Below are 15,635 nucleotides of genomic sequence, written 5' to 3'. Positions count from 1 at the left end.
GCTTGTGGATGCAGATTTAAAAAAAAATGACTAGTCTCAAATTACTGAATCTGGATAGAACTTCTTTTTTCAGGCAAATACTTGTTCATTGAAATTTAAAACTCTATCATATAAGGAGATCATATGTTGAACCGTATCAATGTTTTTATAAAGGTGCCCAACACATTTTTAAAATTATATTTAAAATACAGCTGCTGCATTACTTACATGATTACTTCCTGAAAGCAGTGGATCATTATGATAATTATCTGCCTACTCCTTTAATTGATCATGCAAAATACAACTGGCTTTGAAAGTAAATGGACCTACATTGAAATTAGTCTCATGTAGAAACTAGCTCTGTGATCTTTGATAAATCACTTTTTCCAATCCTCAGTTAGCACATGGCTCATAAATCGAATGGGAAAAATAATAAAAACATTAAGAAACTGTTGGAAATTTGAAGTAAGTTATTTTACTACTAAGAAACTTTTAAGTTGTGCTAATGGAAAACTTTAGTATAAAAGGTAAATAATGCACTAGTTATCAGAATGGCACTGACAAAGTGACCCAAACACCAACTCCTGAAAGAATTGCCCTGATAGCTAGCAAATTGGTCTCTCTTTATTCACTATGGCCTGGGTTACATATACTCTATACATTCATATACACATATACTCTATACATCAGTAATCAATGAGAAAAACATAATTTTATAATCACTAGGATATAATGCATCAAGAATTAGGAATTTTGTTAGGCACAATTGTTGAAGTTGGATAAATAATCTCTGGAATGCTTTGTGTCTGACCCTGATGCTGAACCTTAAAGTCAACAGAATATGCAGTGAGGAAAGTAGAATGAAGTACAGAGAGCCTAGAACACACATGCACAACTGGAAGCCCCAGAAGAACTTTTACATAGGTTATTCCTTCTTGCCTCTGGTTTTGGTGTGTAGATATACCATAGAAGCAATGGATCTTTCTCACTGAAAGAATACCTAAACCCAAATGTGCGTCTCTCTCTCTCTCTCTCTCTCTCTCTCTCTCTCTCTCTCTCTCTCTCTCTCCTCTCTCTCTTTCTCTCTCTCAAACACACACACACACACACACACACACACACACACACACACACACACAAGAAGTCAGAGAAACTGTTGCAAATTTCAGGAAAAAGTTGAACATATACAAGCTTAATGCTACTTTATCCTAAGTAAATGAATCAACATATCAGCAGCAATGTTTGTGGGGAGAAAGTGGCTGCTATTTCATTGTTGCCTTTCTTATTTCCCAAGACTATCCCAAATGGCCACCAAAACTGGAAATAAACATAAAGAGCACTCTAAGAAAATGTAGTTCAGCTAATTAAGTTGACATATTATAAAATCTCCATGCTACCTTGAAGCTCGTAAGAGAACAAGCAACATCTCAGCAGAGAGCATGAGACTCAGAAGAATGACATTTCTACTGAGATAATGTGTAATGTGGGAATGTGTACAGGGAGCAAGACTATCTCCAAAGAATCTATTTAAATTGTCCATGGTTGAGCTTACAATATGGTAAGCATTCATTATGAATAAAATATTCTGAAAATGGGTGTAAAACATAATTAGACAATCTAAAAGGCATTCAGTGAACACATTTTATGTACTCACTGAATGCATATGCATTTATAAATTTAAAAATACATTTATAAATTCATGCATTTATAAATTTTAAAAGTACTGGTTATTTATAAACATACCTGATTACATAATTAACACATAATTTCAGCTACCCTAAAATTGATTTTTATGTGATTCATTAGGTATAGATACCTTTTTTATATAACAAATTTTAGCCAATTATGAAGAAATATAAAGGATGAAATATTGGATAACAGTGTGTTTATTTTTCCTAAAATCTTCTTGATGCTATGGTTAAGTAAATATAATAAGCAATATTCACAAAATATTCTGCTCCTAAATTCCTGTGAGAGAGTTTGAATTTTTATTTAATGGAAAACTTCTTTATAACCATCCTCTCCCCATGAAGTAGTCATTTGAGACATTAGCACATGTGTGGGTCCATTATGAAGCCTAAACACTTCCATTAGATAAAAAACCTAAAATGATTATGAAAAATGTTCTTTTCCTTCCAAAGTATTCTAAATCAAACACTCAGTAGTACAATATGTTTTAGGTTAATTAGTTTAATCCAGTTTTAATTAAGTTGATGTTTCCATGCCAACAAATGGTTTCTAAATTGTTGAAATCTTGATGTTTTAGAATATGACTAAAATTAATTACCTAAGAGCATTTGACTCAAATTTTTGGAACCATGTAGAGCAATTTTAGCATCACTATAGCAATGATTTTAATACTGGCAACTAATCATAATAAAGAACTTTAAAAATCTTTACTACAAAGTTAGCTTTTATATTCCAAAATTTTACAAGCAATTTTTATAATGCACATCTACTACTTGGATTATATGTGGTTTTACAAGCAAAAAATCATTACATATACCCAAGGACCCAACACAGACCTACACATGTTGTCAGTTGGATATCAACTCCACATGAGACCCTTCCTCAAAATCTAAAGTTTACTTCCTACTTATATTTTTCTGTGACTTTAAATAAAATGAAAAGTGAATATCAATCACAAAACAGATGGCTTTGAATTAATTTATACTTTTCAATTCTTTCACTGAAATGCTTAAAAAAGAACAAAATGTTTTTTATCTGAGATAAAGATGAGCACAACTCAGACACCTAGAAATAGTGATTTACAAGGTGAGGAACATTTTCTAAGCTTTTAAGAATATTATTTTTGTATTTGTATTGCGTGGAATAACCTTTCTTTTTGTCAAAACCATGTAGGCAAATAAAATACTTGTGGTATTAGAAAGAATTTATTTCAGGGAACCTGTTGTGTAACTATTAGGGACTTGAATACATGAAGAAAACCTGACTAAGTCAGAGATGACAATTGCAAGAAACAGCTATCAACTGTAGGGTTGGTGAAGAAATGAATAAGATTGATATCAACAGTATAGAGAAGTTCAAGGAAGAGAACTTCACATAGATGGTATTCATAACTCAGATGAAAATGTACTACCCCACTGCTGCTCATACCTCAGATGAGATGCCTTTGCTGTGTCTGGAAGTGTGAAAGGATACTGGAGGTTGGAACCAGTGAATAATATTTGTGAAAATTATTGCTGCTGGAATAAAGTGTTGTTATTCCTGAAGATCCTGCCAGGAACTAAATATAAAAAAAGAAGAGAAATTCCCATCTCTCTTTTGTTCCCTTATCAGTTTCCCTATAGCTTCCAATCACTGAGCCTAATGAGGTGCCAGCAAGCAAAGTACCGGTTTTCAGAATGTCACTATGGCACTACAGAAGAATGGCAATTGTAATCAGGGGGTAAAAGTGTAGCTGCAAAGTGAGAGAGAAATGACCAGAGCATTGCAGGCATAACAGTGTTCTCAGATGATGTGTTAGTTTCTTTCTTTAATTAAATGTTTTTTGTGTTCCTCGAGGAGATTTCCATGTTGCTTGAAATTTGTCATATTAAACAAACATACAAAAAAAGTCCATTTTCCATTGAAGTCCTTGGTCTTCCTCATTAAATCAGTGTCTAATTGGCCACTCCTCAATTTCATCAAGTGTTTCTACACATTATGATATTTCAGTCTTTGTTATCTTGGAACTTTTTTCTACCTAATTTTATGAGCACTACTGGAACTATTCATTTCCCTTATACTCTTTGTTTAAATGATGAGACGGGCAAAACAGGTATATACAGGGAAAATATCATAAAATTTATATATAGGTCAGAAAAGAGAAAGTAAACAAAAAGTGCAAGGAAAACAATGGAGTGAAGCAAGCATGAAGCTAGATTGCATCTCTGACTTAACAGGGTTTGTTATAAAGACAAAAGGTTTAAATCCCTATGTTATTAAAATTGAAGTAACAATATATAGACTGTTTTGCTCTCAAATTATTATGAAAGCTAAATAAAAAATGTAATAGTGTGTTATAAACATTAAGAACACAATAGAAATGATAAGTGCATGAAAAATTCTGTAGGGTTGTTTGAAGATAAAAATATAAGATACCATATCAGAACTTACCCTGGAACAATCCACATACAGTGCCTTACTTAGAAAAAAAATGCTCATTGACAAATGGATTCCTGAAATTTAGTGTATGTCATCTTGAGACTTGCAATTTGGGACTCTTTTTAATTTGAGACACAACTTAAGAGCATACTTTTTTTTTCAGTAACCTTTATGTATGACCTATTTCTTCAATAGAAAAATATATAACCTTATTTTGTATCTTATTTTTCAAAAGATAATGGATGCCTAATCTTGGAGAAGTTGTTTAGAAAAATTTTAAGTGTATTTTGCATTTACTGGTAGAACATAGACTAACTAAGAATTGGGTGATAGTTCACTAGACTTTTTACTTGATATAAGAGTAAGCATTTGTAAATTTAATTAATATTGATTATTATTTTTTACATGTGAAAAAAAAACTGATAGATGCAGATGAGTCAAGAATAAGGACTGGATAGCAGGGAAGAAATAAAATATTGTATCTTAAAATAGAAAACTTCTTTTGTATTTTTTTATAAAGCAATGTAAATGGCAACATCAGAATAAGAAATCCTTGAGAGATTGAAAATGGTGACTGTGGGATGCTGCACATCTCAGTAGCTGGAAAAAATGAAGTTCAACAACTGAGAAGGCAGCATCTTGACAACCAAAATAAACAAAGCTCACAAGCCAAAATAGAAATAAGGACCATAGCAGAAGGTGTACAGTACTTTGAACTGCAAGATTCACTTTAAAAAGCCTAAGCGTGTGACTGACTGGGTGCGGCTGCCACCCTTAACCACCAGTGCTGGCTCCAGAACCATGGACTTTGGTGCTGAAGCCCCCAAAAAATCCATAAAAATAATTCAAGAACTTTAAGTGCAGAAAGGGGCTACAAAGCTCCAACATCTTAAGTGACCAGCACCCTGCTTCAGGGATGCAGAAAAAGATCTAAAAGCCCATGTGCTCATAAGAGGCGGCACCTGCAGTGGCACACAGTGCTCTCCAGAGACCTGGCAGCAGGACAGCCAGGTAACTACTTGCATTGCTTGGTACTTAGTGGAGGCAGAATACATCCCAGAGCAACTGCAAGACCCATGAGAGCTAAGACTAAGGTGGTGGTAGTAAAGTTAGAACCTCCAAAGACAGAGGAAAGGTGCGCAAGGCACAGAACCTGCACAGGATCACAGGGAGTGACTCAAAGACTGGATACCCTCTGATGGTGCAATTCGCTGACATAAAAAAATAGAGCTGTCAGAGGTGAGAGAGAGAGAGAGTTGCAAACACTCATAGAGTGAATTCAAAAGCTGACAGTAGGCTACAGAAAAATGAGACATTGGGATATACTCCAGAATCTATCACAGTAAACAGACATACAGATATTATATGGGCCCTGGCCCTATATACATAAATTAGCAGGACTGCTCTATTTTTTTTTGGGGGGGGTTGTTTGTTTTGTTTTGTTTCTCACATTGTCACTAGATCTTTTTTTTTTTTTTTTGTGGGTCTGGAGATGGAACTCAGGGGCATTCAACCTCTGAGCTATATCCCCTGCCCTATTTATTATTGTTTATTTTGAAACAAGGTCTCACTAGGTTGTGGAGGACCTCACTAAGTAGCTGAGGCTGTCCATGAACCATAATCTTCCGGTCTCAGCCTCCCAAATGCAGGGATGACAAGCGTGCGCCACCATGCCTGGCTTAGATCTTTTTTTTTTTTTAATTATTGTTCTTTCTTTTTTATCTTTCTTATTCCTTTCTTTCTTTTGTTTTTATGTGTCTTTGATTTATAATTGTTAGTTTTTTTAACTTGTTTTATTACTTTATTCACGTTTATTTGCTCCTTACCCCCATTACTTTTATAAAACTTCCTCACTCTAGCCCATCTACTCACTTTTCTCAAAACTTTTCTTTTTTCCATTACTGTATATCTTGTTCTATATTTCAAGCTATTTTATATCTCCATACTTAAATACTCTAATATCTACAAGAGTCCTACTATCTAACCTTCTCTTATTCTCAACCAGATACTACCTTATTATATTATATTATATTATATTCTTACTCAACCTAATTATATCCTCTACTTTATCTAACTCCTATACCCATCACCCCAGCTCCTCCCCCTTTCCCAACTCTCACCATTGAAAAATGCACTGTTTATTTTCTGACACCTCTAAATTCCTGCTACTAAGATTGGATCAGATGGAATACCCACAGAATCACACACAAAAAAGAAGATACCAAGACATCAACAAACAAACAAACAAACAAAAAACAAGCCTGAAAATCCTAAATATATGAGAACTATTAGAATGGAGTAAATAAGAAAAATCACAAATACTGAACTAAAAGAAATTCAAGAAAGAGAATTCCAAACTCTGATCTCCAATATGATGAAAGGCCTAACAGCAAGTATACAAGAAATGAAAGAAAAAATGGAGACATTAAGAAAGAATCAGAAAGAGGTCTGGAATGAAATAAAAGAGTAAATAAATGAATGAAGAGAGCAATAGAAATAAATTCTAAAAGATTATATAAAATGAAAAATAGAATATCACTATTAGAAGACAGCTCTTTCAAAACCAAAAGCACAGTCAATATTGTACAGAAGTCATTACAGCAACAAAATGTAAACATCCAATAACTATGGGACAACATGAAACATCCTAACTTATGGACAAAAGGCACTGAAGAAGGGGTAGAAGAAAGTACCAAGGCCTGCATCTTTTTAGGCCACAATGGAATGAAGATAGAAATCAACAACAGGAATACCAAAAGAAACTATTTAAATATATGGAGATTGAATGATACACTATTAAATGATATGTAAGATAAAAACTAAGGAGAGAAATAAAGAAATTTATGGAATTAAATGAAAATATAGGAATAATTTACCAAAATTTATGGGACACTTTGCAGGTGGTGTTAAGAGAAAAGTTTACAGTATTGAGTGCCCACATAAGAAGAACAGAGAGTTGCCAAGTAAATAGTCTAATGATGTATCTCAAGAACCTAGAAAAACTGCAACAGTTTAATCTGAATAAAAACTATAAAACATTAAAAAAAGAAATTGAAGAATACCTTAGAAGATGGAGAGATCTCCCTTGCTCATGGAAATGAAGAATAAATATCATTAAAGTGGCTATTCTGCAAAAGTGATCCATAGATTCAATGCAATTCCTATCAAAATACCAATGACATTCTTAATAGACCTAGAAAAATCAGTCATGAATTTTATATGGAAAAAGAAATGACCCAGAATAGCAAGAGAAATCCTCAGCAAGAAGAACCATGCAGGAGACATCAAAATCCCTGACTTCAAATTATACTACAGAGCAATAGTAGTAAAAACAGCATGGTATTGGTAAAACAAAAGGCAAACTGACCAGTGGAACAGAATAGAACATAAACAAACCCAAACACCTATAGTCAATTAATCTTTGATAAAAGGACCAAACTCTTATATTGGAGAAAAGACAGCTTTTCAACAAATAGTGCTTGGAGATTTGGCTATCCTTTGTAGAAAGATGGAACTAAATCCTTACCTCTCACCATACACAGGAATCAACTTGAGATGGATCAAAGACTTAGTTATTAGACCAGAGACTGTGAAGTTATTAGAGAAGGGCATAGGATCAACACTCCAACATATGCACAGGTAGTTACTTTCTCAACAAGACCTCCAAAGAAATTAAATCAAGAATTAACAAGTGGGATGGCATCAAACTAAAAAGTCTCTTCTCATCAAAGAAAACCATCAAGAACCTAAAGAGGAAGCCTACAGAATGGGAGAAGATCTTTACCAGCCACCACTTTGATAGAGGGCTAATATCCAGAATATACAAAGAGCTCAAAAGACTCTACACTAGCAAAACAAATAACCCAATCAAGAAATGGGCAACTGAATTGAATAGACACTTCATAAAAGACAGATACAAATGGCCAATAGATACATGAAAAAAGTTTCAACATGATTAGCCACCAGGGAGATGCAAATTAAAATTACACTGAAATTCCTTCTAACCCCAATCAGAGTGGCAGGCAAATAAAAACAAAAAACAAAAACAAAAAACAACAAATGCTGGAGAGAATGTGGGGAAAGAGGAAGTATTTTACACTTGTAATGGGAATGCAAACCATTTCAGCCACTATGGAGATCAGTGTGGAGATTCCTTAGAAAACTGAGAATGAATCCACAATATGATCTGGCTATACCACTCCTGGGTATCTTTACAAAAGGTTTGAAATCAGAGAACTACAGTTACATATGCATACTTATGTTCATAGCAGCACTATTTGTAATAGCCAAAATATGGACCAACTAAGGTCTCCATCAACAGATTGCAAAATTATAAAAAATATACACAATGGAATTCTACTCAGCTATAAAGAACAAAATTATGTAATTCACAAGAAGATGCAAAGACTCAGAAAAAATTATGTTAAGGGAGATCAGCCATGCACTGAAAGAAAAGGGGACATATGTTTTCTCTAATATGCCCAAACTAGGGAGTGTTGGGGATACCAGAGGGACTCCAGATAATGAAGGGAAAAACTCAGCAAAGCTAGAATGGAAGAGTAGGAAAGAAAGAAGGCAGAGGGTGATTAATGGAGGAGCTACATTAAAATATATTTAAAGTATGAATATAGCATGGTCAACCTGTACACTCATTGTTGGGAACAGAGGTAAGGGGAAGCAGGTGGGAGAGGGCACTAAACACTGTCTGAATGTATTCCATTTTCAATATGATTTACATAAAAATAAAAAAGAATAAGAAATCCTCAAAATATCTCCAAATAAGCTCATGAGAATGTTTTAGTTCTTTGGAAAGAAAAATAAATTTGGACAATGTGCACCAGTTATTCACTTGTCCCTAAGTTCTGTGTCATATTAATCATGTTAAATTGTATGGGCATGGTAGTTGAATGTTCATAATAAAGAAGAAAAGTGATCCAGGTGTGATGGTGCACAATTGTAATTCCAGCAACTAGGAAGCTGAGACCGCAAGATCACGGTTGGAGGCCAGACTCAGTTACTTAGTGAGGCCCTCTGCAACTCAATGAGACCCCTTTTCAAAATAAAGAATAAAAAATAGGGCTGGACCTGTAGCTCAAAGGTAGGATGCCCTGGGTTTCATCCCCCAGTATTACAAAAAAAGAATAAAAAGAATAAGAAGAATAAGAATAAGAAGAATAACAATTAAGACAAAGAAGAAGAAGAAGAAGAAGAAGAAGAAGAAGAAGAAGAAGAAGAAGAAGAAGAAGAAGAAGAAGAAGAAGAAGAAGAAGAAGAAGAAGAAGAAGGAGAGTGAAGTGCATGATTAAAGGTAGGAAGCTTTTCATCTCCAAATCCAGTGTTGAGTCCTCAAATGGAGATAGCCATGTGAAGGCACTTGGCTTGGGTCACCAACAAAGCTGGTTCATAAAAACAGATAAGATTAATATGCTTACTTAAGAGAAGCCTCTTATCTGTAGGAAGCCTGAATATTAATGAACCTTTGGCTTTGCTGTGTTCATGAGAATATATTTGCTTCTGTAGTTCATTCCATCAAAAATGTAACCTTCATCCTGATTGGTGAGACACCCCAGAGCTTAGTCCAGGGCCATTTCCCTCCAAAGAAGTGTTCCCTGAAAAGAGTCCACAAAATAGGACAGGGAATATTTGAGTAGGGCTTATGTATAACTACTTCAGTAATAAGCTGACACATGCCTGCAGTAAAATTTAGAGTAAAAAATACAGTGAGATCAGCATTATGCTAAATCAAATCACAGCAGTGAAATGAGAATAAATAACAATGTGCTTGGAACAAGATGACTTCAGGGAATCACGGTTTTAGTGGATTGCTGCACATCACAAAGGCATTTAATATCATGAATTATCAAACTTACATAAAAATGGGAGAGCATGCAGAAGGAGAAAAATAATACCTTGCACTTGAAATATTATGAATTTCTCTATTTTTGATTGTGTCCCAAATAAGATTATATTTGAATTTACTTTTGACCTACATATGTCCATATATAAAAAAAGAAACCACAAGTGACTGCACTTTCTATTTACTGAGAAAAAAGTAAATTAAATGTACTTACAGTACTTCTATATAGGTGTTTTTACACAAATAAGCAAACTCACCAAAAATCAAGAGCAACCAAAAATGTTTCAGGTTAAGACAGTCACTGGGATGACTGAAGTAGAGTGGTTAAAGTTACCTTAGAGACTGTGTCAGTTCACTTTTATTTAAATTGGTCTTTGCAAAAATACATTTCAGTGAATATTGATGCTAAAAAATGCTTCAGTATAAACATACACACAAACACACACTCAAGTTTTTTTAGGATTTATATTTTATCCTTCCTTTTAGTTCAACATAGACACTAATATTCTCTGTAAATTTAATGTCAAACACTAAAAATGTTTAACAATGATTAATTTGGAATTCAATTCTGCAACAAAAACACTTTCTCTTATCATCTATTAATACTCTGTATTATTGTTGTTCCATGTTGCACATGTTAAAATACTAAACTATTCTTTAGAGTCTTTTTGAAAATCTCAAAAGTTGAGGTCTTCCATGACTCCTCTGGAAGTATGCTTATGAACTCACCCACATTCCCTTCACTGAAAGTTGATTCCTTTGAACCACAGATGGAAAGATATACAATGATCTCTCACAACCAGATATCTCTCCAAATCAGAACTTCATACTACACATTTAGAAATATGGCAGTGAAACTGTAGAAGTTACCTTGCAAACTTATAGTCATTTCAACTTGAAAGTTTCACTGAGATTATAATAGATTGGAATGTAATAGTAAGGTATAATACAGATTAATCCTATATGGACTTTGCTTATAGACACTTTCGAAAATTTCTTGTATACAGTCACAACCAGAGTCTCCTCATTAACACAAGCCATTGATGTAGTCACATTTCTTCACTTTTTCGTGTACTCATGTGTGTATTTTGTTCTATATAACTTTATTAAATATACAAGTTCATGTATCTGCTACTGTAGCCATGACACTGGACACTTACTTTGCTTGACAAGAGGATCCTTTTCTATATCACTGCATATTTCCAGGAAACACATTCATATTTTGTATGTTTGTTCATTTGTTGATGTTTGATCATTTTGTTAATGAGTATTATTCCATAATTTGCTAAACTGCATTTATCTGAACTGAATCTAGATTTGAGCTGTTATGACTAAAAAATCTGTGAACAATTGCTACACATATTTGTGTAAAATATATATGTTTTATAACTAGAATTATTATTCAAGAATACCATTCCTGAATTCTATACAAAATTAAAAGTCCTTTCTTCCTTTTCTCTCTCCCTTGTTTTTTTAAAATAAACTGCCTACAGTGTTTTCAGAGTGGGCATACTTTTGCAGGACTCTCAGCATTTCATGATTGATCTGTTTTCTTCATATCCTAGACAGTATTTGTTATTGTAAATATCTACATTTTTTGTGTGTGTGATACTGGGGTTCCTGGAAACCATTCTACCTCTGGGATACACTCCCAGACCTATTTTTATATAGTTTTTTGGAAACAGGGTCTCTTAAGCCAATGAGGCTGGCTTTGAACCAATGCAATCCTCCTGTCTCCGCCTCCCAAGCATGGGGATTACAAGCATTCACCACCACGCCCAGCTTGTCAATATCTACATTTTTGCCATTCTAATTATATATAGCAATATTTCACATCTTTTTTATTTCCCTAATGATTAATTAATTAACCTCTTCATGTGTTATCTAACATCTGTTTTTTAACTTTAGTGAACTGTTTATGCCTTCTGCTCATTTTTTACATTTGAATTGCTTAATTTTAAGAAAGAGAGTACTGAGATTGAACCTAAGGGTCAGGGACTTCATCCCTTTTTAACTTTTTTTGTTTTGAAAAGGAATGTCCCTAAAGCATCATAAGCTGGCCTTGAACCTACAATTCTTCTGGTTTAGCTTTTCAAGTACCAGGATTATAGGCATGGGCTATAACACCAAGCTTAAATCTTCTGATATATTTACTGTGAGTATTCAAGGTCTTCTTTGGGGGGGACTAAGGAGATGTTAAAATTATAACATCTAGTTATAGATGTTATATAGATGTTATACAACATCTAGTAATATATAACATTCTAGTTTTCGTCCTATGACAGACATTTGTTTTGAAAACATTTTCTCGCCGGGCGTGGTGGCATATGCTTGTAATCCCCGCGTTTGGGAGGCAGAAACAGGAGGGCTGCACTGGTTCGGAGCCAGTCTCGCTGTTTCCAAATAAAAAATATATAAAATAGGTCTGGGAATGTAGCCCAGAGGTACAAGGGCTTCCAGAAACCCCAGTACCACCAAAAAAAAAAATAATAATAAAATAAATAAAAAAAAGAAAACATTTTCTCTATGTTTATAGCTTGTTTATTCTTTTTGTATGAGGTTTGACAGAGAAAATTTAATTTTGATGTGCTCTAATTTTTGAAAAAATTTTTGAGAGGGAATCATGATTTTGGTGAGAATTACAATCCATTGCTTTGCTCTAAATCTTAAAGATTGACTGCTAGGGTTTTTATTTTCTCTCAAAGCTATGAAATGATATACTCAAAGGGAGTTATTTCATTGGAGATTTAATGTATGTTGTGGTTAACATTATACATTAGCAATTCAGGCTAGAATAGAAAGAGGCAGTTGTTCACATTATAGAGAGAAGTACTTTTTATTTTTCTCATTTCCTCCTCTTCCTCTTCCTTTTACTTGATTTTTGAGAGTGAGCTACTATGAAGAAGACTAGAAGATAGAATGCCAAACTGCACTCATTCCTTACTTGATAGAGAAAGGCCAACATGTGCATAAGACAATAATATATCAGAGAGAAAAAAGATAGAGAAAAAGACAAACCAAATGAAAAATTCAACAACTTTTTTAAAATAGAATCTTCCTCCAAAAATTTTAATGTTATACAGTAGAAAAAAATGATGGAGAATTTTGTTTAAAATTAAACAATTCACTTTAATGATTTTATTAACCATGAGGACAATTGTGATTGAAATGAAGATGGAGGAACATCCAGTAACATAAATAGGTCCAATGTTACCATTTATGGGGCACATAGAATGAACAGGATTGACATAACATGAATCCAAATTATTTAAAAATCACAAATCAAGACAAGCAGATATTAAAGATGTATACCTTATCTTCTTATTTTGGAAAATGTATATATTAATAAAAAATTCAAAGCCAGGCACAAATTTGGTAAGACTTCCACATAGAAATGGTAAGCCCCATAGGGCAGGACCTATCTTTCTTTTCTTGATGTTTCCAGTTTTTGTACTAAGACAATTTAGCCTGAATGTCTAAGTTTCAGCTAGCATACCAGAGAAACTTGCATTCATTAGCTTTGGTTTTAAGCACATGACCACTGTCTGCATCAGGCACCCCTGTAAGAATAGAGCTGGAGAATATGGCTATTGGATTACTCTTGGATTACTAGAAGAAGGGTTAAGTTTATTTAGATAGGTGGTGCAAGACTTGGGGTCTTGGAATAAGAAAACACCATATGGGTGTATAGAATCTGAGTGAACAAGGCATCTGGGTTCCATGACCTACCAAATGTGTGGTGAATGGGGTCATAACTGGAATAGGGTCCAAATGAGATGATATTACTTGAGTCCATTACCTCCTGAGTTATGCATCAATACGTAATTCAGATGGATATCAGAGTTTGGCTCTGATTTTCTCAGGACATAATTTAGTCCATGAGTGGAATCTTTCTTCTTCTATGTCTAAGAGCTGTGAATAAACCTACACACAAAAAATAGATTTTTAAGAAGAAAATGTGTACTCAGATCCTTTGATGCAACTTTGGGCCAAAGTAGCCCCCGATCCCAGTGGGAATCGTACAGTTCTATTGACAAAGTTCTCTACACCATCTGGAGTGTTACTGTGACATTCACTTTTCTCTAATTTTCTCTCAGTTTGCCACTCAACTTTTTCTGTTCTCGAAGGACATCCCTGAGCTTTAAATTGGCTGTTTTCTTTATTCATTATCAAAGATTTACATTAAGACAACACAGAAAATAATGTTGCATTTCAAAGCAACAGCTGTGCTGTCTTCACAGTGGTTTATTAAAAGTCTCTAAGTCGTGTACCACATTGAGTTTTTAACTTTTCAGAGAATGACACCAATTTCTATCCACTTCCCCTGATTTTTAATGAGCAGTTTTCCCCCTGATGTCTGGATCAGAGGGTGGAGAGGTATGGTTTTTGGTTCCCAGCTGTTTTAATTAAAGAGATGATCATTATTTTGTGTACTCTAACATCTCTAATAAATCCGATTAGGGGGAATTTTTGACATAAAAAGTGGCTCTGTTGACATTGATTTTTAAAAGACATTGGTAATTATTCCAGATTGATAAAACTCATCTGTTTCACCAACAGATGCTTTGCCACTAGAAGGCCCACACCATAATTTGTCTTCATTTTCCCTCCTGTATTTTTACCCATCATCCTGTACATTATGGAGTGCGTAGAGATAAATAATCTTCTGCAGAACAAAGAGAAGAAGAGCAAATTCAAATCTGAATCAACTCATCAAAGCTCCACAGATTGCACAGTGGTGCAAAGCTACACAAACCATCATTCTCAATCTATCAGCACTTTCATGCTGGTTCCTCAATAGGAATAATTGGATGATTTATATTTCCTGCTGACTTTTCAACATGATTGTCAGTGCATAAAACAAATTAGTTTTAATAAGAACTTCCACATGAGCTCACAGAAATAGAATGGTGGGAAAAGCAAATAAGTTTTCAGGAAGTGTATCGATAGAGCTACATTGAAAGAATTCAAATAATTAGGATGATTAAGCAGTAACGAGCATTCCCCTTATTAGTTTTACCTGTCCTACACATTTAATGAACTTATTAATGAAAAGCCTACTCTATTTAAAATAATGAGCCCCTTATTTTTTGCCAGCAATGAAATATTATACAAATGAAAATAAAAACTAGTCATGTTTGAAAAGGTGATAAAGTGCAAATCCCATAGCCTTAAATGAAATATGGGTTTCTTTTTAAATAAGTCTTAAATTATGCTTTACTAAGATATATGATTGTTATGAATTGGATAGGATTTGAATATGTCCTGGATAGGATTTGAATATATGTGTTTAGAGCTTGGTCTCCAGGGTGTTGGTATGGTGATTTGAGAAGATGGGGACTTTATGAGGTAGGTCCTAATGTGAGATAGCAGACTTTCTTATTCCCCTCATGCAGGCTTCTTGTTTTGCACTGTGATCTTTTCCACTTATACACACTCTGGCACTATCCACCATGAGATATTATAGCCAAGGAAGCTGTCACCATAGATGGTACTATGCCATTTGGACTCCAAAATTATGAGCTAAATGGATGTCTTTCTTTTATAAAGTTATCCATCATCAGGCATTTTGTTACAGTAACACAAATGGACCAATAATTTCTGTTATTTTTGAAATTTTTATTCTGGAGCATATTTTGAAGGGAAAACAAAGCATAGTATTTATAAAGATAATTACCGTTTCATTTTGAGA

This window comes from Muscardinus avellanarius (genome assembly GCF_963383645.1).
Source record: "Muscardinus avellanarius genome assembly, chromosome: 6".
Taxonomy (NCBI): Eukaryota; Metazoa; Chordata; class Mammalia; order Rodentia; family Gliridae; genus Muscardinus; species Muscardinus avellanarius.
The sequence above is the reverse complement of the archived record's forward strand: the minus strand, read 5'-3'. Positions refer to the sequence as shown.